Source organism: Lichenostomus cassidix, chromosome 13 (assembly GCF_008360975.1).
Source record: "Lichenostomus cassidix isolate B80296 chromosome 13, HeHo_3.0, whole genome shotgun sequence".
Taxonomy (NCBI): Eukaryota; Metazoa; Chordata; class Aves; order Passeriformes; family Meliphagidae; genus Lichenostomus; species Lichenostomus cassidix.
Window position 1 is genome coordinate 703,093 of NC_139494.1, and position 22,339 is coordinate 725,431.

Sequence of the window (22,339 nt, forward strand, 5' to 3'; positions counted from 1 at the left end):
CTCGCCTTGCATGGCTGCCCTTTCTGTGGTGTGCAACAGCTGTGGAGCCACAGCTCCCTGCCTGCCCTGGCCTTGCCCTCCTGGTGCAGCACCAAAGGCAGGCTGCTGGACTGCATGTCACCAGCAAGGGTTTTCTCATGTCTACCCTTCCTACAGATGGGCACCCACCTGCCTTTTGCCTCCTCGGGTGGCACAGTGTCTCTCTTGAGGAGGCAGCCAAGGCTGTGTGTGCTGCCAGGATGGAGCTTTGGGAATCACCACATTGCCCCTGAAGCACTGTGGGACAGGACAGGTGGCACCTCAGTGGGCTGTGCTGCTCCTGTCTTCACGGTCAAGCCCTGCATGCCAAGAGTCGGTGGAACCCAGAGCCCTGGGGCTCCCAGGCTGGGGGATCCCATGCCTGCCCTCTCTGCTCACCTGGACTGGAAGCACCAAGTCCTCAGCACAGCATCCCTGTGCCAGCACCTGCCTCCTGCTCCACAAGGGTGGAGAAGTCATGCTGAGAAGGACAGAATATGACAAAGGTGGTCTGTGAAAGGCTGGACAGCTCTCTGTCAATTTTTCTGATTGCACCTGGCTTGATTATTAGGCAGAGAGAAGACCAGAGAAACCGCGTGAGCAAAGTCTGATTTAATTAGCGGAGGAGCTCAGTGATGTTGGAGTGCATGGCCCCATCACGGGCTGGAGTTGATGGGATGGTCCATGCCTCTGGCTCTGTGCTGCTGCTGGACTCATGGTGGTGGATGCAGTTCCTGATGGTGTGGCTCTGCTGGCCTGCAACCTGCAGGGGAAGGGTCCTGTTGCATATTAAATTGTTTGTTCCAGTTTCAAATGCCCTTGCTCTCCTGGAAACAACCATGTGGCTGACTTCCCTGCTGCTGCCTTATTGCACCAGACTATGAAGTATTGTGTCCTGAAGCTGCCCAGTGTATCCTGCTTCTGCCTCCTGAACTTTGGAGAGCTTGGGCTTCTGGAGGAAGAGGAGACATGTTGGAAAATTCCCTGGGCTGAAGCAAGGAAGCTGAGTGGCAGTGGGCTGCTGCTTGGGCTGCTGCATGCTCGGGCTCTCCCGTGGGAGAAGCCAGACTCAGATTAGCTTGGGGTGAGTGTAGATGTTGGTCTTGCTCCTACACAGATGGCAACATGCAGCCTGTGCCCCACCAGCAGCTGCTGGCTGCCTGCCCTGGGCACACCCTGCCTGTGCTTCTCACTGAAGGTGCCTGGCTCCTCAGTGTGCTGGGAGAGGTCCTCTGCCACAAAGACTCCTCAAAGATGCTTAGCAAGAAGATTTGCAAGGCTGTTTTGAGACTCTCACCCCAGTGGGGCTGACACACATGTGAGCTGCTTCAGCATTTGGGGACTTGGCTTTCTGGGTGTTCTGTGGCAAAGGGCAGCAGAGCAGAGCTGCTTGGAGGCTTCACTCTGCACCCCTGTGTGAGTGCAGTTTACTTTTCCAAAGCTCCAGAGACGTGTGATGTGCTTCAGAGGAAGAGAAGGACATGGGTGTTGTTAAAGGGAGCTCATGGAAGAACACCACGAGGTCCAGATTTTAACTGGATGCAGTGTGGTGGTTGTGTTGTATTTCTGTTTTGCTTTCCCTATTGTACCTGACTTGTGCAAGACTGGATGGAGTCAAATGGTGTTGGGTTTGGAGTGGTGCAGGATTTGAAGGGGTTCAGAGCAGTGTGGGGCTCTGAGAGGTGCTGGGTTCGGAGTGCTGCTGGGTTTGGAGCAGTGCTGGGTTTGGAGTGGGATCCACAAGAGGAATTCCTGCTCAAACACAAAACTGGTTTTTGCTTGTAGAGCAGCTTGGCCATAGAGTACCAAGGTGGGAGAGAAAAGAGCAGAACGGGCAAAGGGTGGCACTTCCCGAGCTCTGTGGGTGTGACTGGGATGTGTTGATGCAGCTGGTGGCAGGAGTGACTGCTGAGGGCTTCAGGAGGCTCAGGGAGGATGAGCAGCACTGGGGGGCTCAGGCAACCTCACGAATATTTGATTTTGCTGTAAGCTGATAGTGCTGAGCTGGTCTGCACTGGTTGGCTGGGCCAGTGGGTATCTCCCTCTGCTGTGGGAGCTCAAGAGTGAGCTCCTCTGGGACTGAAAAATCATTATTTTGGATCTATAAAAGCTTCTTCCCACATCCTTGGGAGTATTTTTATGTCTCTTCCTTTCCTTAGGACTCTGTTGTGCTCTCTCCTCCCTTGTAAGGCTGCTCTTGCTTTGTTTTTCCACAGATATGGGTACTTTGGATATCTGTTACGATAAGTGCAGGTGAAAAATGTGTTCGGGGATCATGATTTAAAAAGGGAAAAGAGGAATGGCTGCTGTTGGTGCCTGGACAGGGGTGGTGATGCCTCCTGCCAGGGTCTCTGCTGGGGTCTGCGAGCTGCTCTGGCCCTGGGAATCTTGGGGTAGGTCATGCTGGGGAAGCCCTGGGCTCAGGGAGGCACCTAAATATCCTTCTGCCTGTGAGGTGCTCTGCTGCAGGACATGACATGACCTTGCTGTGCTCTGCTGCTGAGACCAGGGGGCTTCCACCTGGGTATCTGAGGTCCCGACAGGTCCAGACAGGATTGTTTTTCTTTCCTTCTCTGGGTTTTTGTGTTTTGGTCACCTGCTGTGCCATAACAGCAGCTACAAGCAGAAATTATGCAGAGCAGTGCAGTGTGCTGCCTACCTGGTATGTCGCCTCTGTGTCCTAGTACCTTGCAGATGTCCATGGAGGATTAGGCATCCGGCAAAGCAGCTGGAGGGAAAGTAAGAAAAAAAAAACCCAAAATATAAAAGGCTGTCTGGCTCTGCTGAAGTATTTTCCTTTTGCCATTCAGCAGCCTCGCCATAGCATGAAGAGAAAGAAAGGGGAACAGAGAGGAAGGAGGAGGCTTAGCCTGTCATGGTCTGTGTGTTTCCCTTTGTGCTACCTCCTCACAGCCCCAGGGGCTGCTGTGGGTGGGAGCCAACGTGCCAATCTTCCCCCTGCAGGGGCTGGGCTGTGGGTCTCTGCCCCTGGTGCTTCCATGTGGGGCTGACTTCCCCGGGCAGTGCTTCCACAGCTTCCTGCCTGCTCTGCCCACACAAACAGCTGGATTTCAGGCTGAACCACATGGCAGTGTTGTCCATGAAGTGATAGTGCATCGTCCCCCTTTGCCAGACTCTGCTCACACCCTGCTCACTGTCTGTGTTTGCTTTTTCATGGAGTTATTGACTTGATTCTGCTGCAGCCAGGAAAGCCAGAATGCCTTTAACCTCCAGACCTCAGGGAGCAATAGCAGTGTCTGATGATCCTCCTGCACAAGGCTCCTGTCTGGGCAGGTGCTGCCTGCTGGCTGATGCTGATGCTGGCTGATGTGAACACTGCTTTGGAGGCTGTGGGAGGAAAGGCAAAGATCTGAGGCTGTGGCATTGGGATAAAAGGCCACAAGTTGCACCAGGGAAGGTTTAGATGGGGTATTAGAAAAATTTCTTCAACAAAAGGGTTGTCAAACACTGGAAGTGTGGAGTCACCATCCCTGGAATTGTTCAAAAAATGTGTGGATGTGGCACTCGGGCACATGGTTTAGCAGTGCTGGGTTAACAGGTGGATTGGTGATCTTGGAGATTTTTCCAATCTGAATTATTTTGTGGTAAGAAGTGGGAAGTTGGGAATGATCCAGCACATCCTGCTTGCTGTTGTATGGCTGGTGATGACAGGAGATGCAGAGTGCAGCCTGGGGGTTCACCCATGAGGAGAGGGAAGATGGGGCAGGCTGGGGGGCTGGATGTGGAAGCAACAAGGGGATGGCACTGAGAGGAAGCAGGGCTTCCTCTGTTCATCTTTTAAAGTCCAACTGGATGATTGCTAAACCTTGGTGAACCCAGAGAAGTGCATATTGCATAGATACAAATACCAGATGCAGCAATTCATAACGGATTGCTCTTCCTACAAGATATTCCCAGCACTTCTTAGTCCTCCCAGTTCCTTTTTCTCCTGCTATGTATTTCAAATCCCTTTCTTTCCTTCTAGAACACTATCTTTGACATTATTTTGAAGGACAGCTTGTTAAAAAGCTTCTGTGTGTTTTGGAATACCCTGACCTACTCTTGCACAGAAATCCAGAATTAACAGAAAAATGCAAGGAGCAATGGTGAGCCTGGTAAATAACTGTGTGTAGTGTGTAAGCTGGGTGTCTGTGGGCATGGCTGGTGGGATGGGAAGCCCTGGGAATATAAATTAGAAAGTGGCATGAAGGATATTTTGAATAGAAGGGCATTTTGCTGCTTCTCTGATGCTTTTTATCCATTTGAAGAGAGGGATGGTCTGGAAAGCTGTCAGTACTGTAACCACAGAGACTGGAGTCACTTCCTTCCTGTCAAACCCTGGGTGATCTCCTCACAGTGTGGCTGCATTGCTTCTCCCATTGGAGTGTCAGGTACAAACCTGATCAGATAATTGTATTTCCTTTCTCAAGCTGAATTCACATCATAGGTGGAATTTGACTGGGTTTTAGGATTGTACAAACCAACAGTGAGTGGAGTGTGTGCTTCATTTCCAGTCATGTTCTCCAACTCTAACATGGCACCTGGGTTTGACCCCTTTACTCTCCCAGGCCAGAAGGTTACAATCCTGTATAACAGCCTCAGTCTCTGGGTGTGAGGCTGCACTGTAGGCCTGCATGGTGCAGTGCAGTATTGATTAGCTGTACAATAAATTATGATGTATGCAGTGCAGGTTTCTGACCCCGTGGTCACGACCTTGCGGTGATTGGGGAGATTCCCGACCAGCTGAGATCAGAATAGCCAACAGCCCCCCAGCAATCAATAGGAAACCAGCAGCTCTGCTACAGGAATAACAGGAATGTGCAGCTGGATGCTGCACACACATGGCAGCTTTATCCCAGGGAGCAGGCAGTCACACCACCTTCAGCTGGAATTAGACAGGAAGCTCCATGTTGGGCGTTGGGTTGTGCCAGCCTGACCACGGGCTGTGGGGATGGGAGGGACTGTGTGAGTTTTGCCATTGGTGTTCTCAAAGCTGGAACATCTCAGGTTGGAAGGGAGGAGTGAGAACAGCTCTGCCTAGCAGTGCTCCTGGCCCTGGCTGGCACAGAGGGTCTGCCCTGCTCATCATAGAGTCCCAGAATGGTTTGGGTTGGGAGGGACCTTAAATCCCATCTCATTCCACCCCTGCCATGGGCAGGGACACCTTCCATTATCCCAGGTTGTTCCAAGCCCTGTCCAACCTGGCCTTGAACACTTCCAGGGATGAAGCATCCACTAATTCTTTGGCCCAGTGCTCTTCAACATCTCTATTTGCAAATTGAAAAAGGACTTGAGGGGATGCTAAGTTTGAAGAGATACTGACTAAATTTGCAGATGATACAAAATTGTGAGTAGCTGTTGTCTCCCTTGAAGGCAGAAGGGCCTTGCTGAGGTACCTGGATTAATGAGAAAACTGGGAAATCACTAACAATACGAAGTTTTAACAAGGGTAGGTGCCAGAGTGTGCAAGTGGGATGGGGCAGCCCTGGATGTACAGACAGACTGAGAATGAGAGGCTGGAAAGCAGTGCACTCTGGAGATTGACCTGGGGGTCCTGGTCAGTGGCCAGTTGGATCTGAGTCAGCAGTGTCCTGGAGCAGGGAGGGACATCCCTGTCCTGGGACATCAGGCCCAGCAGCAGCCAGGGGGGATTGTCCTGCTCTGCACTGGGCTCACCTCCAGCCCTGGGGCAATTTGGGTGCCACAATATCAGAGATCCAAAGCTGTTCCAGAGTGTCCAGAGGAGGGACCTGGGGCTGGGAAGGTCTGCAGGGCCACCGAGGAGCAGCTGAGGGCCCTGGGCTGGTTCAGCACAGCAGAGGGCAGAGCTCCCCAGGGCTGCAGCTCCTGCCGAGGGACAGCACAGGGACAGCTCCCAGCTCTGCTCCTGCCACAGGGACAGCACCAGGGAACGGCTGGAGCTGGGCCAGGGCAGCTCAGGCTGGAGAGCAGGAAAGGTTCTTCCCCCAGAGGGTGCTGGCACTGCCCAGGCTGCCCAGGGAATGGGCACAGCCTGAGGCTGCCAGAGCTCCAGGAGTGTTTGCACAGCACTGCCAGGGATGCACAGGGTGGCATTGTTGGGGTGTCTGTGCAGGGACAGGGACAGAGGTTGGATCAGTGATCCTAATGAGTACCTTCCAGTTCAGAATATTCTGTGATTCTCTGGGCAATCTGTGCCAGTGCCTGATCACCTCTGAGGAAAACATTTCTTCCTAATATCGAATTTAAATCTCTCTTACTTAAAACCCATTCCCCCTTGTCCTATAATAAATGGGAGCAGTCTGCCAGCGAGGCAGAGGGCTTGCTTTGTGCTGTTTATGTTGAAAGAGTAGGTAATAGGAATTTAATTGCTGTTTAAATGTAGCAAACAAGAAAATGGAATTTATTTGCTCAGCTTTCATTTCTGGGAGCCTGATTTCCCCAGTGTGCACCATCACCATGTGTGCCAAGAAGCTGAGAGCCACCAGGTTCACTTGTGGGGTTTCACTTCCAAAGGAAATTTGTGCAAAGTCTGACCTGAGGTAAGTAAGGCTGAGCTCACAGATCTGCTCTGTGCTGGGTGGTGGCCTGGCTGGGTGGCACCTGTGGGCATTCCCAGAGCAGACAGGGAACTGGGGATGTCTGGACGAGGCACGATGCTTTACAGCATCCCTGTGCTTGGTGTGGATGCTGGTAGCTCAAAGAAAGGGCTCTTGGGGAGTCTCTAGCTTCATGCCACAAGGTCTCATTCTGTGTCTTCCCATAGCTGGCCTGAATTTCCCCCCAGCAGCATTTTTCCCACTGCTAGTGACTGATGATGGATGGAGTAAAATGTGTGGGGTTCTCCCTGGTACCCCCAAAGCTGTGCAGGGATGCAGCAGTCCAAACCTCAGTGATTTTACCACTACTTCCTTTTCTCCCCTATTTAAAGCATTTCAAAACCAGACTTATTTTCCAAAACCACTGAGAATTGTTCCCTGAAAATGGGAAAACCTGCAATCTAAATTAATTAATACCAAACAAGACTTTTCCCTAAGTCAACAAAGCAGAAAGATAAGAAATCCTATTTGCCCAGCATTTGCAGTGTAAATATTTCCAGGCAGAAGCGTGGCTAATAGAGATCAGAACAAATCTTCTATTAGAAAACAAATCCTGCTTTTCTTTCCTGGCCCTAGGCTTGCATGTTTGTTATATCGGATCCTGAAGGCAGATTGACAGTTTGGTTTGGATTAAAGTCAACACATGGTTTATGCCACATTTTTGATAAGGCTCAGTAGTAATCTCATTTTTTTTTTCCTGGGCTGCCTTTAGTACATAAGCAGCAGAATTGTCCATTGCTGGGAATATTTTTGCAGTGAAGCCATTGAGGAATTTATTTCTGGAGGGAAGATGAAATTACTTGTTTTAAAAACTCTTAAAATCCCAAGTAAAGTTGAAATCCATTCACTGCAAGCTGTAAGCTTGACATGATCTGGGCAAAGTTCAAGCTATTTTATTAACTGATCTAGAGAGTGTTTTCTTTAAATACCTTTGGAAAGACAGAGAGGAGGAACAGAGCAGGCACAGAGGGAGAGCAGAGCAAGTTCCTGTGCTTTACCACCAGCAACATTTCTGATCAGCTGGAGTAAAACTGCCATCATTTGCACCTGTACATGTTTGTGAGTTCAGGTTTCTTCATGGGAATAACAGGCATTGCCACTGTCTGCTGGTTCCCTCCTTGGGGTGTCTCAAAAGTGGGCTTTTGGCTACCCTTGGCCCCTTAGGTACAAATAGCTATTTATTTGTATAGTATAGATTTATTCTGTTTATAAATAGGCTTCACTCTCCAAAGCTAGTGTCTTTTTGTCGCTACCGTGTTCCCTAGAAAGAGAATGGGGAAAAAAGCAGAAAATTTGGGAATGGGGAGGATCAAAGGAGGAATTGCTTGCTGCCTTTGAACGCTGTGCCTCAGCAGCTCTGTGCCTGGAAACCCATCTGCAAAGCTTTGGGTCTGTCCTCCCTGGAGGATCCAGTGAGCTGCTGTGGCTCATTTTGTGTCCACCTTCCTCTCTGATGCCAGTGTGGAAACTTCCAAATGGGGTTATTTTATCAGGTTGAAATGGATCCCAGAGTTGTCTTTGGTGCTTGAAGGTAACTGGTGCTGGCAGGACCCATTGGGGGATTGTTCAGCACTGGGCACTGGAAAAGCTCTGACTTGATGGTGATGCTGAAAGTGACTGAGACACCTAAGCCAGCTATGTATTAACTCCACAGAAAATGGAATGAACGGAGCTGAACATTGCCTGCATCTGCATTCATTTGGAGCTGCTTCTGGCAGCAGGTTGTGCCCAGCAAGGCCTTAGGTGAGCTCTGCTCTGAGTGACAGCTCCTGGGACGAGTGATGGAGTGAGGTCCTTGCTCCTCAGCAAGTGGTGAGAGTTCCCTACATCCCCCGTGCTGGGTGAGTCGGGGAGCTCCAGCCTCAGACAGAAAATGTGTGTTTGCACAATTAGCCTGGCCCCTTCCTTCCCTGGGAGCAGAATGGTTTATTGATTTCTGTGGCACACTCACCCCCACCTATTCTGCAATAATGACCCTTCCACCCCAACTCTAAATCATCCCAGCCTGCCTCGCCCATAAGCCCTCTAATCTTTTTGGGTTGTTGTTGGTATTTATGCTCCTGGAGGTTTATGATCTGTCAGTGCTGGCTGCTGAAGTGCTTTATTTATCCATAGGCTGGGCCACACAGGGAGCGTCCTTATTCTGGTATCATGTTCAGGATGCTGTAGTTAAGGGTTGTGTCAGCACTTCCATGCACAAACCTTGTTATTCAGGGGTTTTGCAATTCTGTGGAAAGGAAAACCAACGACCTGGCACGGCAAGGGGAAGCTCAGAGGCACACATGAAAGCCCAACAACCCACTGCCCATTTAGGGATTATTAGATGGGCAACCTCTTTCCTTGAGGAAAACAGCCAAAAACATCCTCCTTCTTTGGTTTGACTTTGTGAAAAGAAAACCCTCTTTTGTGTGCTTGTATTGGGGTCGGATGGGGAGAACACAGTAAGGTAGGACACTGGCTGGGATCCTCTCTGGATACTTAAAAAACAAACCTCTGATGCAGAACAGAGCTGCCTTCTCCTTGGAATACACTGTGGAGGGCTCAGGATCAGTGCTTCTCCCAGAGCCTCCTGGTCCAGCTCTGGCCTGCCTGGCACTGCAGCCCTGGGAACATCAGTAGGTGATGTGGTTTATAAATGTGATTTATGGCCCTGTTAGTGCAGGAGCTTGTGGGCTTATAAATTATTTGGAGATTTCTTGATAATAGAGGGAGTGTGGTGTAAACAGGAGAGATAATAGGGCTTGAGAATGTATTTCAAAGCGCTTTTGGGGAAGGAGAAGTTCCATGACTGCTGGCAGGTGTGCTGGACAAAGAGCCTTTACAGACCAACCCAGCCAGGATATTTTTTATTTCTTCCTCTTAATGCTGATGGGTTTTGTGGGTTTTCCATGGAACAGCCTGGAGCAGAGTTGATAACTTGGAGCAGAAATGCTCATGGAGCCCTTTGGCCCAGGTCAGCAGGCTGGGGTTGGCACTGAGAGTGACTTGTGTAAGCAGGATTGATCTGTCCTCAAGCAGGAGCAGGCAGTGGTGAAGCACTGAGGGAGCTGACAAAAATGATGGAGAAACAATTTACAAGGTCATGCCAGGACAAAGGGGAATGGCTTCACACTGCCAGAGGGTAGGTTTAGATGGGATATTAGGAAAAAGTGTTTCCCTGTGAGGGTGGGGAGCCCTGGCACAGGTTCCCAGAGAAGCTGTGGCTGCCCCTGGATCCCTGGCAGTGTCCAAGGCCAGGTTGGATAAGGCTGGAGCAGCCTGGGCTAGTGGAAGGTGTCCCTGCCCATGGTGGAGTGCAGGAACGAGGTGATCTTTAAGGCCCTTTCCAACCCAGGCCATTCTAGGATTCATTCTGTGGTTGCTCAGCAAAGGGACTCTGTGGCAGCAGGATTTTCATAGAGGGAAATCAGGATGCCAAACTGATGCTCAATCCTTTTGTTAGCAGGTGCCAGGCTGGTGTGACTGGCAGCCCCCAGTTCTGCTGCAAAGCCTTTTTCCTTGTCTCTGGGATGATGCCAGCAGGTTGTGCAGCACTCTGCCACCATGGTGAGCAGGCTGCAAGCAGCACTGATGGTACAGGAGCATCATCCTGGGGAGGGCAGGAGTGACTTGGGAGATTCAGGACACATCTCCAACGTGCCTTGGGGTTAGGTCACTTCAGTGTTCACTTCTCTCTCTGGCAGGGGTCTGGGGAAAGACTTGGCAGCTTCTCTGCAGACCTGTGAGAGCTCCAGGCTTGAGGAGGAGCATCTTGGGTGCCAGTGCTGAAACAGAGGTGCTTCCCATGTCTTCTGTTTCCCCTTGAAGCTTTTGGAGTTGGCCATACATTTTGTTCACAGAGTGTGAACTTCTAAGCCATTTTTCAACATCTTGGTCTTACATTGGGAATGTTTTCCAAATGAAATTATGCTTTGCTCATAACTTCTGCAAGTTCTGCATCTCAAACTGTGGTTACAGGTAGGGTCACCCTGGAGAAATTATAGGAAATGGAAAAGATTGTTCATGGTGACTGTAACTGATTGAGCTTTGCTAAATAGAAGTGGGTCTTCCCAGGAAAATTGATTTGAATAGATTCATTTTCAAGCAAGTAGCACATTTTCAAATGGAAAGTGATTCTGTCTCCCTCCTATGTCAGCAAGGCTCCCAGGGGGCTTGTCTGGGGTTCAAGGAGCATCCAGATCATCCTGCCTTACAGTTCATGGAATAGTTCTTGCAAGGCAAGCAAAGCATAAGGCAGGATAAAAATCAAATATCTCCCTTGCAGAGACAAAGGAAATTTTGCATCTTATGCTTCAAATAAATTATCAAATGACTTATCAAAATCACCTCTGGAAAGGCATATTCCAGAAATAGCTTGCAAGACTTGTGTCAATAGAGACATTTCTCTTGTACATGAGCAGAGATCTGCACAGGAACAACTCCAGTGTTGCAGGTGCTTGATCATGGTAACTTGGGGAGAGGAAAAGGAAATTTATCAGCAAAGGGAGCAACTAAAATGGGGAGAAACTTTGCAGGACGAGGGGCAGATCATCTTCATGGCTGCTATTTCACAAGTTGCCATTTGGTTCCAGGTAACTTTCTGGCCTCCTCATGTTTTTATCCTGACTGCTCTTCTCCAGCACTACCCAGGACTTTGCCTTTACCAAGCCTCGGTGATCCTGGGAGCTCCAGTGCCTTGTTCCTGGGAATTGCTCTGCTGCTGGATCATGTTGTGCTCTTGTCCCCATTCCCTTTCCTCTCCTGCTGAGGAGCCTCCAACAGAATTTCCACAGCTAAGCCTGCCTTGGGCACAGCAGTGCTGGGTACCCCTTGGCCTCTGCAGGAACAGGGTGAATGAATCTTGTGTCCTCCCTGTCCCCTTTCTGGGGATTTTGGGGTTTGGTACAGCTGTGTACTTTGCTCTTTAAAGAGGGTTGTGTGCCTGACTCTTCCAACAGTTGCTGAAGCCAGGGCTCATCAATATTCCTAGCATCCCAGGTGCATGGGAACTGGAGGGAAAAAAAGGAATGCCAGTAATGAGAATTTACTGGGTTTTTAGACCCGAGGAGAAGTCACTCTCTCCCTGAATCATAACTTGACGTTTGCAGAGATCTTTACATACAACTCCTTTTCCTATTTTGACTCCTGGGATCAGCCTGCCAGTCAGGGAAGGGCAGGTCCAGGGTGACCCCCTGCCCTGTGCCACAGGCTTTGTTTCACTGGGGCATGGAGAAACCAGAGAGCTTGTCCCCAGGCTGGGCATCCCCATGGGTGTTGGAATGCACCTCTGAAAGTGAGATCAGGGAGACAAGACTTTTTCGCTGCTCATAGCAGGAGACCTGTAACCCTGGAGACTGCTGTGAATTTCCAGGTTTCCAGGGATGTCCTGGTGGTGTCCATAACACGGATTTGATACTTTTCCTGAACCTGCAAATGTCTCTCTTCAGAGCAGTGCTGCTGGAGATGGTGGGAGTGAGGAAGCAGCTTGGCTGAATGATGGAGAAGGCAAACTAAAAGTGTAGGAGGGGAGGGTTCAAACTATGGAAGGGATTTGGGGTCTCAAACAGCTCATGTCAGCCAGTCCTGAAAGCAGGCATGGAAGTTCAGTAAATCCCCCGAGTGGCCTCCAGTTATTGTTAGGTGGATTAACTTCCCTGTCCTTGGGCACAACCATCATTCCATATTCTAGCTCTGCACAGAGGCTGCCAAATCATGGCATGAGTGAGCAGAACTCCTGAGGAGGTCCCTTCCCCTTGGTACCGTTCCCACAGAGGGTCACTGGGTGCTATCTTGTCAGAATGAGCAGGAATGGAACCAACTGGAGCTTAGTAAAAGATTTCCAGAGAGGACACTTGATAGAGGAGATGTCAAATGGGATGATTCAATCAGGTCCCCAGGCATCTCTGCTGAATCAGCTGTTTGCTGTTTTGCCACATCTCTGTTGCCTTTGCAAATGAAATGCAGAAAGGTATTTTGTGAATCCTGCCCTTAACTTGTGTGCACTGCTCGGCAGTTGCCATGTTTTACCCTAGAGGGAGTTGCTTTTCTGCAGTGGGAACAGGGATCTGTGTTCCTTGGAGGATGTCAGGGGCCCAGGATGGAAGGAGCTCCCAGGATAAGCACTGCATCATCGCTGAGGTGCTGCCCCTGCAAATGTTTGTTCTCTTATGGGAGGTTGGTCTTTGATGATCTTCCATCTCCTGCTGACAGCAGGGTTTTCCTGAGTATGCTTTGGGTTTTCCGTATCTTGTTCTTTTGCTCCTGTTTCTGTGGAGATCTCGACTGGGCTGGTATCAAGCAGAAGAGCAGAGATGTCACCTTGAACCTGGCAGGCTTGTGCTTTAAAGTGACATTTTAAGTCCTTGTGGCAAATAACTCAGCCTTTTTCCAGGATTTAGGAAATGCCTGACCAGTTTCAGAGGAGCAGGCTTGGGGTTTCCACTCTGCCCTGCTGCTGTGGCCAAATGGGTTTGCAGCAGGAATATCTGCCCTGGGGAGAGGCTGCTGCTGGCGGAGGGAAGGGGAGAAAAGTTCATGAGTGCTTTGAACCTGGCAGCTTTCTCAGGAATCTGGCTCGGGTCTCACTTGAAGAGGTGAACGAATTGCTGGTAAGTATTTTTAGTGGGATGCTGCAGCTTTTGTCTCAGAAACACCCCACTGGGAGCTCTGCCCTGGTCTCCACTGCAGCCCCACTGGTGTGGCCAACACAGGCTACTCCAGCCCTGGGTGAGACAGGGTAAGCAGCAGAGGGCTGAGGGGACAGATGGTGTTCTTGGCCAGCAGCACCCTGGGGATGGAGAAGGCAGTGTCCCCAGCCCTGTGCCTCACCTTTGCAGAGCCACCTGTGGCCTGGGCTAAGGTTTTTAAGTTGTTCAGGAGCAAGGTGGCTGCTGAGCCTGCTGCAAGAGGGACCTCCTGCTCCACAGCATGTGGGTGAGTGCTGTGCTGGGGGTTGTGCTGGGGACCTGTTAGCTCTTTGTGTGTTCTGGACTGATGAGTCTTGATGGTTTCCTCTCAAGGTTTTGTTTCTTGAATCCCTGTTTCAACTGCTCAAAACCAGTTACAGACAACTACTTGCAATAGACTGAACTGCAGAATGGGTTTAATTCCTCCGTAGCAGGGCAGTTCATTCCAGCAGGAGTGTTTTCTCCATCAAGGAAAAAGATTGTTTTTTTGTTAAGGTAGTTGTACCATGCCAAGCTCCCCAGTCCATGGTTTCACAGGGCTTGGTTGGGGCTGTCCTGCAAAGCCTGCTGCAGATTTCTTTGCAGCAATACCAATGCTGTGAGGAGGGACAGGGGCATGAAACGACTTCTGAGAAATTTGTGTTGTGGTGTGAGCAGTGAGGAGTGGTGGCAGCAGCCCAGAGCCTCTCAGGGATGTGGGGTCCAGTGCGGCCCATGGGAAGTGTGAAGGACATTGCTGCTGGCCAGCAGAGAGTAGGGGACATGAATGAACACAGAAAACTCCTCTGGAGCAGAGAGTGCACCCCGTGGGAGGCATGGTGGGAAGGGGGAAATGTTTGGAGTTTTATTTTGTTCTTGTTGAACTTGATGGTGTCGGAAAGAGCTGTGGTGAAGTGGCAGCAACTGGAGCTCAGCTCTCCCCCAGCAAAACTGCCTGGAAGAAACCACAGCACATTTCAAGCATAGAGGGGGATATTTTGGAAAGCTTAGGCTTGAGGAAGAAGTGATTTCTGTAGATAAGGACTGTGAAAGCTGTTGCAGAGTAACACCTCATCCTCAGCCAATCATGTCTTTTTTCCATGGGCTGAGTGTCTCAGGGTGGGTTTGATTTGCAAAGTGGGATGTGTCAGGAAAGGTTTGGGCTGGAGAACAGGAAAGGTTCTTCCCCCAGAGGCTGCTGGCACTGCCCAGGCTGCCCAGGGAATGGGCACAGCCTGAGGCTGCCAGAGCTCCAGGGGCATTTGGACAGCACTGCTAGGGATGCACAGGGTGGCATTGTTGGGGTGTCTGAGCAGGGCTGGGGTTGGATTGATGATCTTTGTGGGTCTCTCCTGTCTCAGGATATTCCATGATCCTGTGTGTCAGAGCAGTGCCCACACTGGGAGGTCTCAGTGCTGTGGACTGTGAGGGTTTCTGCCACACCAAGGCTTGGGTTGCCATGATCAGACACTGTCCAGGGCCAAGCTGGGCAGGTCCAAGGTAATGCTGCTCAGGGAATACTTGGCACCAAAGCGGTGATGCTGAGTGGCTGGCTGGACAGGGAGATGGCAGGTGAGGATTTCATCCTCTCCCTGGATGGCTCTGCCAAGGGCAAAAGTGACTGGCAGAGTTAAATGTACTGTTGGGTGATACTAGTCCAGCTTATTCCTGTGAATATGGGAACAAATATGGAGCCCTGGAACACAGCCTGTCCAGCTTCTGTCTGTCAAGTTTGACAGCTCCAGCATTAACCACTGCAAGCTTCTGCAGCCCAGGCTGCACAGAGCTGCCCCATGGAAGCCTGAGGTGTCCTCATGAAATCACCATGCAAATGTAATGGATTGCAGAAAGCAAGGGAGAAATCTGTTTGATGAGTTTGTTTGATTTTCACATCCTCTATTTTTCCTCCGACTGATCTTTTGAAACTCTCATTCTTATTATTCTGGAATCATTACTGTTTCCTGAAAATAGTTTGCTAAGGTATGGTTGGATTTTCTTTTTTATGAATGAAAAGCAGTGGATTTTGTGGGAGTTGTAGCACTCAAGCAAAGCTGAACTGCTTTGCACCCATTCAGTCTTCCTGCACCAGTGTCTCATCCTGAGACAAAATCATGTACAAAAGAACAAATTTGAGCCAGGCTTGCTGGGATCACTGATATCACAGTCCTGTGAGACCACAGGGCAACATTCCAAAGCTAGGTTGTGGCATTGTGTCCCAGTTTGGGAAGCCTGGACAGAACAACCAGTGCCCCTTGATAAATGTGCATTTCAGTGGGTCCATTTTAATCCACGTTCCAGCATCTCCATTCCCCCTCGAGACTTTGGCCAGAGCTGCAAAGCTGAGCACCTGCAGATCCCTTTGAGTACATGGGGACTTGCAGTCACCCTCCAAAATGATCCTGGGGGAGATGAGGTGCCAAAGCTGGAGTGGTCGTGGCTGTGCAGCATCAGGTCAGACCTTCCAGCGCCGACCTCCCTCGCAAGCCCCGAGCAGCAGCTTTGGGAGGCAACACTCTGCCAGGCACAGGGGAAGTCAGGACCACCCAGTTCTGATAAGGGCAGTTCAGAAAGGAAGGGGAAGATTGTGAAAAGAGGGGCAAAGGGGCACAAAGGGAAGAAAAAAACCACCCCAGTGCCGAACAAAACTGAAGATCAAGACTGCTGTTAAACACACTGCCTGCGAGGGAGGTCTCACCATGCCTTTTCTAATCTAGAGCCAGCCAGGATTGTATTAACAGCTTCAACGCAATGGAACAAATTAATCCCTGATGTAATTGAAATCGGTGAGGTCTCACAATAGGTGAGTTTGACGCAGTGGGATAGAAATAGAACAAGTATTGGAATGAAGGAGTAAAATGAAGTCACACTGTTCAGCCATTGGTATTTCATTCCTAGAAACAAAGGCCAGACAAATGCAGAGAATACATGGCTCTGCTGGGCATGGTTGAAAGCTGCTCAATAATATCAAGCTTTGAAGGGATATTTCTGTGTGGAGAGGAAGTATGTAGCAGACATATAACAAGCATTAAAAAAAGAAAAAAAAGACAAAGAAAGAAAGGAATAAAGAAAAAGCCCTGCTTGCTCCTTGCCTGATGGATACTGTGGTAAAATAATACCAGCCTAATAATGATAATAATAATAATAATAATAATAAAGATATATCACGACTGGGGAAAAATAAGAAATAGAGTTAAGTTCTGAATTGTATTTCTGGAGACTCAAACTGTCAAGAGCCCGTGGCAAGCTGTGGTGTCCTGCAGATCTCCCTCAGCTGAGATGCATGGAGTTGATTTGCTTTGGTTGACACAGGCAGCAGGAACTGGTGCCACTGGGAAAGAGCTGCCTTTGGGTGTTGGCAGGGGCTCAGTCTTGGCCCCTTTGGTGCTGCAGTACCAGGGCACAGCTCAGGGGCACAGGGGACACTGGGGGTGCCTTGTGCAGGAGGCTGAGCTGCTGCTGCTCATGGTGACATTGTTAGTAATGTCACCTGGGGGCTGCTGGCAGTGGCCTGTTCCACGGTGGTGAGAACAGGTAGGCAGAGGTGAGAGGATGGGGGTGTTGGAGCCCCTTTGGGAGCACTCTGGTGCTGGGCTGTGCCGTGGGCAGTGCTGGCTGCAGGTGCCATCCTGCCTTCAGCTATGGTCCTGAAAGTCATTCATTGAGGCTGAAACCCTGCTCTTCCCCAGGATTAACCATTTCCCAGGGTGCAACAAGTTTAGAATGTCACTATATCACAAAAAAAGCATTTTCAGCAGTTCTGGCTATGTCTCATTCCTTCATCAAAAGGAAAAACTTAATTTTCTTGATGGTAGCATCATCTTTCTCTAGAAAATGGCCAAATCACTGACTGATGGGCCATAAAACATCCTTTTCCTTAAGCTCTCAGGCTCCAGTTTTTTGGCTCTCCCTCCTGGTTTGATACCAGGCTCAGCAGCACTGTCTGCAATCCCAAGGCCAGCAGACGTGTTGCTTTTGCAGTGGTGCATGGCTTGGACAGCTGCTGGGGTCTTGGGAGCTGCTGGGGAGCACGGCTGAGTGATGGCTGTGTTTCTCAGAGGTTCTGTGTTTCACAGGGATCAGAGGTCTGACACTGCCCGAGGAGATTTAATCTGCCTCTCTGAATGTGCAAGGCAGCTCTCTGGAGGAAAGGAGGCTTTGCTTGCTTTGGGATGTGGCTTTGGGATCCAAGTATGTGTCACCTCACTGAGCTGTATGTCCCCTTTTCCAAGCCCTGGAAATGTGTTCTCTTTGGGTCTTGTTTAACATTTCTGAAATCCAAAGGGATGGGCAGGCTTGACCCCCTCATCACCTCGTTTCCTTCTCCTTTCTAGCTCCATCCCTACATGCACTTCACTGAAGAGTGCATTAAACAAAGAGCAAACTTCCTTGAATTTCACCTACTGCAGCAACTTGAAAATGCTCAAGTCAAAGAAATGCGTGGCTCAATTCCAGAGTGTATCTGTGCAGGGACAGGGAGAGCTCTGGGTTTTTATCCATGATGGACTGACTTCTCCTGCTTGGGCCGTGCCAAGGGAGTGCTTGGCACTCACCCTCTGTGCAGGCAGCAGCCCCTCTGTGACAAGGGGAGGTGGAGATGGTCTGTTCTTGGCTTTCTTCCTGCCCCTGCGTGGTGAGGTGGAGGCAGGGAAGAGAGCAGAGGGAAAGGGAATAGCCCAAATGCATTGCAAAGAGAAGCACAAGGAGGAAAAGCATTTTTCAAGCTGAAGGGCACTGTTGGTACTAGTGCTGTGCTTTGGGAATGGTGCTCCCCAGTTTAGTTCTCCCACCAAGACTCTCCAAATGCTGCTGCCAGTCGCTTGCTCCCTCTGTCCTCCCACCTCCACGGGTGACACAGAGAAGAACTGGAGGCACAAAAGCCAAACATCACAGGTTGAGATATGAACAATTTTCTGGAAACAGCAATGAGATAAGAAAAGCTTAGCTCCATTTGTGGAATTCTAGCACTGTTGCACCACGGCCTCTCTCCCCTTGGATGCACAGAGCTCCAAAGTGCTCTCTCCCTTTGCTCTGTGTTCCTGCTGCATATCTGAGCATGGAGCTGCTTTTCCAAAAGTGCTCCTAAACCCAAAGAAGGTTTGGTTTATGCGCAAGCAGTGCTCATCCACTCCTGTCTGGCTCCAGACTAGGCTCTGTAACACAAAGGTAACAATATCCTGGTGATGGATCGACCTTGCAGGTAAATGGAAAAAAAGGAGTGTATTTTGTTTCACTGTGTGCCGAGTGTGGCTGTCATGGTGAGCTAGCAAATCCTGCTGTAATTTGCATACAGGAATTTTGCCAAAGTCATGGAAGTAAAGTGGTTTGTTACTTGCCTTTGAGGGCTTGTGAGAGATCTGCCTTGGATATCCTCTTGTTGACCTTATTGAGTTAACTTTCATGTGTTTCAAAGGTCATGGAGAAAATCATTAATATTAGGTTGATTTGATGGCTGAAAGGTAATAAGTATTTCCTGCTTATCAGATGGGGTTTGAGAGGACTTTGAATAGCCTGATTTGTTTATCATTTGCAATCGGTATGGCCCTTAGCAAGAGGGATTTTGTATTCCTGGTTCAGCTGGGGGAATGACACATGATTTGCTCTCTGTTGAGTACTCTGTAACATAAATAGGAAAACACCAGGAAATTCTGAAGTCCAGCTCTCAGCTAACTTGGCCATGCTGTGGGCCTCGGACATCTCATGCTGTAACGCTTTATGACATGAACAATAACAGATTAACATCCCCTGTTACTGGAGAGCTCAAAATAGAAAATCCAAAGTGTGTGAAGGTTGGTGGAGTGGAAAGCCAAATCCCATAAACATGGCTTGGCATGGCCAGAGTTTCATTGACCTTGGGGCTGGGATTGCTCTCCATTCACAGGGAAGCATCTGTGAGTGCAGAGATGGGGCACAAGCCTGTGTAGAACTGACAGAGCAGTGCTGCTGTTGGAGGCTTTTGCCGTTCTCAAACTTTTCTTGGATTAATGCACAGTGAAATCTTAGGCTGCATCAGCAAAATGGTCTTTCCTTCACCCTCCGTCTGGGATTTAACAAGCAGGGGAGTTGTTCTTTAAGCTGAAGGATGGTTGTAAAGCCATTTCAAACAAAATCCACTCTTATTTGAGAATCATTTGGCAAAAAAGCACTTGAAAATCTCCCATTGTGGACTCTCTGGAAGACAGATGTCGTTTCTGGTTGCTTTGGCCGTTTGGAAAGGAGGTAGGACTGAATACTCCCGCCTTGAATGACTGGGCAAGTACAACAGAGGAGGGAGATCAGCTTCTTTTCAGGAGTGAGGTATTTCTGTTTCATCTGTGGCTTGAGGTGATGGTTGTTTTTAGAAGGAATGTTATTTATTCCCTTACACAAACTCTGTATTGCCAGCTGTATTTGTAGCTGTATATTATCCCTGAGAGCTGTAGTGACAAAGAAATAATAAATCGATAAGGAGCTGATGGAAAAGGAAAAGTGGAGTGAAAATGAAACCAAATTCAATGCTCTGATTTAACGACTGGGATCTTGCAGGTTATAAACTGTTGCCAAAGAATGAGATGGAGTTATGAGATGGTGTTATATTGAACCACTGTCCTGAGATGCTGAAATCAGCATGCACAGACAGCAGCCCATAGCAGTTGGAGAGATGCAAGACAGACCATAATACAACCCCAAATCCCTGCTGGAGTCCTGTCTCCTGTCCCTCGAGGGTGTCCACAGTGCTACTCAGGAACTAGAAGGTGAAAGCAGCCCATCCCTTCAGTGACCTGTTGTGTGGAGATCTGGACCCAGAGTCTGTTTAGCTGCCTACAGCATGGAGGTGTGGATGATCAGACTGAAAGGCAAAAAAAAGGTTGCTGTTTTGTATATGATACATTTATATGCAGTAATAGCATATCAGTAGTGAAAATAAAAAAGGAAAACTTGCATTGGTGAACAGGAATGAAAGCCCTTTAGTTTAAGGGACTTGAAGACTTTTCTGCATTCAAGTGTATTTGGGGGTGGATGTACTTGGTTTTAGGTGACCTTCTTCACTGAGTGTTGGCGATCAGTTGCCAAAGGAGACATATGTTACTAATTTTTTTGAAATTTATAGAAGAGTCTCTCTTATGGTATATATACATGGACTTTCTTATCTCAGAGAGGTTTGCTGCTTGATGGAGTGCACCCTGTAGGGAAGGGGTCCTGTGAGAGTGGATTTGAGCAATGATCAAATAGGTTTTATCTCATGAAATCAACACCGCATGAAATTTTATTTCTGGGTATTGATATTCTCTGCTGCAGGCCAGATGCAGCCCAGGCTGGCACGGTTAATTCCCCTTGGCCACAGTCCAGCAGAGCATCCTGTTTCCACGGAGTGGTTAAGTGTGAGCTTATCTTTAAGCAGGCGGCTCAATCCGGATGGTTTCACTGCTGCTCTGGACTGTGGCTTCTTGGCCAAGGGACAGGTCAGCTGCAAGGGGAAACTGCAGCATGTTCCTCTTCCAGGACTCTTTCCCTGGGTCAGAGCTGGGCCTCTTCCTAGGGAAGCAATGGAGTGACACACACTGGGCTGGCTGTACTTCGGGGTCAGCGTCACCTGCTGATTCCTCCATCAGCTCCTTCTGGGCTTGGCTGAGGTGTGGGCTGAGGGTGATGCCAGCCAAGTGCTTGGATGGGGGAGGAGGAGCCATCATCCCCTGTGCTGCTGGTGCCCTTCTTGCCAAGGGAGGGGGCACTTAGCTGATCTTAGGCAGGGCAGTGGTGACAAACAGGCACAGCTATGTTGGTGATGTGTTGGAGCTGAGCACAGTGCAGGATGCTCCCAAATCCACCCAGGCACTGCACTGTGGGTTGGGGCCTCCGTAGTGTGAGGGCTCCAGAGACAATTTGAAGAGAATTAAGGCATGTTTTGGAAAACAGATTGCCTTTTCTGTTGGGAGTTTCCAAAAAAGCAAAGCAACCTGCCCTTCCCCCCACTTCAAATCCCACCTGTTTTGGTTTTTTTTTTCCCCCTAGAAAAATGTGAAATTCATTAACATGTGGTGAAAGCAGTGTAACGACGTCATCTTGATTTAAAATCTGTTTTAAATCTTAAAATGATGGAGCCAGTATTTTAACTGCCAATAGCCTTGCTTTGTGGGCACGAGGCAGACTGTCAGCATGACTGGAACATCTCTGGGTTTGGTAGTTTAGCATCCTTTGCAACAATGGCATTTGAAAAGAAAGCAAGAAAATATGTAAGAAGGAAAAAAGGAATTAATATTATTTCTGTCAAAAGCCAAGTCCTGCTTGCTGTGCTCAGGTGTAGCTGTGGTGTAGCTGCCTGGGGAGTGCAGGGCGAGCAGAGCCCAGCTCTGTGCTGACCAGAGTTCTGTCAGCATCCCACTGTGGCACCCTGCCATGCCCTCTGGCCAGGTGCCACAGCTGCTCCGCCTCTTGCATCCTCAGCAGAGGGCCACAGCTCCTGGCTGCCTTGTTTTCTGAGAATGGGAAATACTGTGACCCTGTCTGTCCCCTCTGCCATCACTGTGAATGTCCCAGCATCACTCTGTGCCTCCCTTTGCGCAGCCTGTGTCTCTGCCTTCAGATCCCTATGAGCTTCTGACAGTAAGATCAGAGCTAAATCACTTTCTCTCCAAAAATTCAAATAGCAAAATCCCAGCTTTTAATAACAGCACCACAGGCGATCCCAGAATATTGCTCTGAGTTTCATTGCTATTGCCACTGTGCTGAACATGGGTTTGGTTCAGGGTGCTTTCTGAAGGTCTAGTGCTAAGCAGCACTGCCTGCCTGAAGTTTTCCTCCTGCTGCAGACCTGGATGTCCCTTAGATAAGTGGAAATGCCACAAAGTTCTATTGAGGTTCTGACTTTCAGGCTTCAGAATATTTGCTGGTATGAGATGACATGCAGGATGCTAAAGTGGGGCTATTTGGTGTGTTGTGGCCACTTGCTCTTCTGTGTTCTCATCTGGAATGGATCAGAAGAAGGATTTATTGACCTTTTTCATTTTCATTGCCAGTTCTGTCCCCACACAGATACATCAGAACACTGTTGCTTGCAGGCCATGTTTCTAAGTGATTATTTTTTGTCCTGAAAAGGGAATCTGCCACCAAAATGTTGCCCAT

The 22,339-nt window shown here is 49.2% G+C and overlaps 1 protein-coding gene and 1 long non-coding RNA gene across 2 annotated transcripts in view; one reads left to right on the forward strand and one right to left on the reverse strand.

Annotated features, from left to right (window-relative positions):
• Positions 1–22,339, forward strand: part of FGF18 (fibroblast growth factor 18) — a 73,426-nt gene that overhangs the window by 4,544 nt on the left and 46,543 nt on the right. The gene's annotated exons all lie outside the window — the stretch shown is intronic.
• Positions 613–2,822, reverse strand: LOC146431017 (uncharacterized). The gene is made up of 2 exons (XR_014855000.1): positions 2,678–2,822; positions 613–781 (listed from the first exon to the last, which is right to left on the reverse strand). It is a non-coding gene; the product is annotated as an uncharacterized LOC146431017 (long non-coding RNA).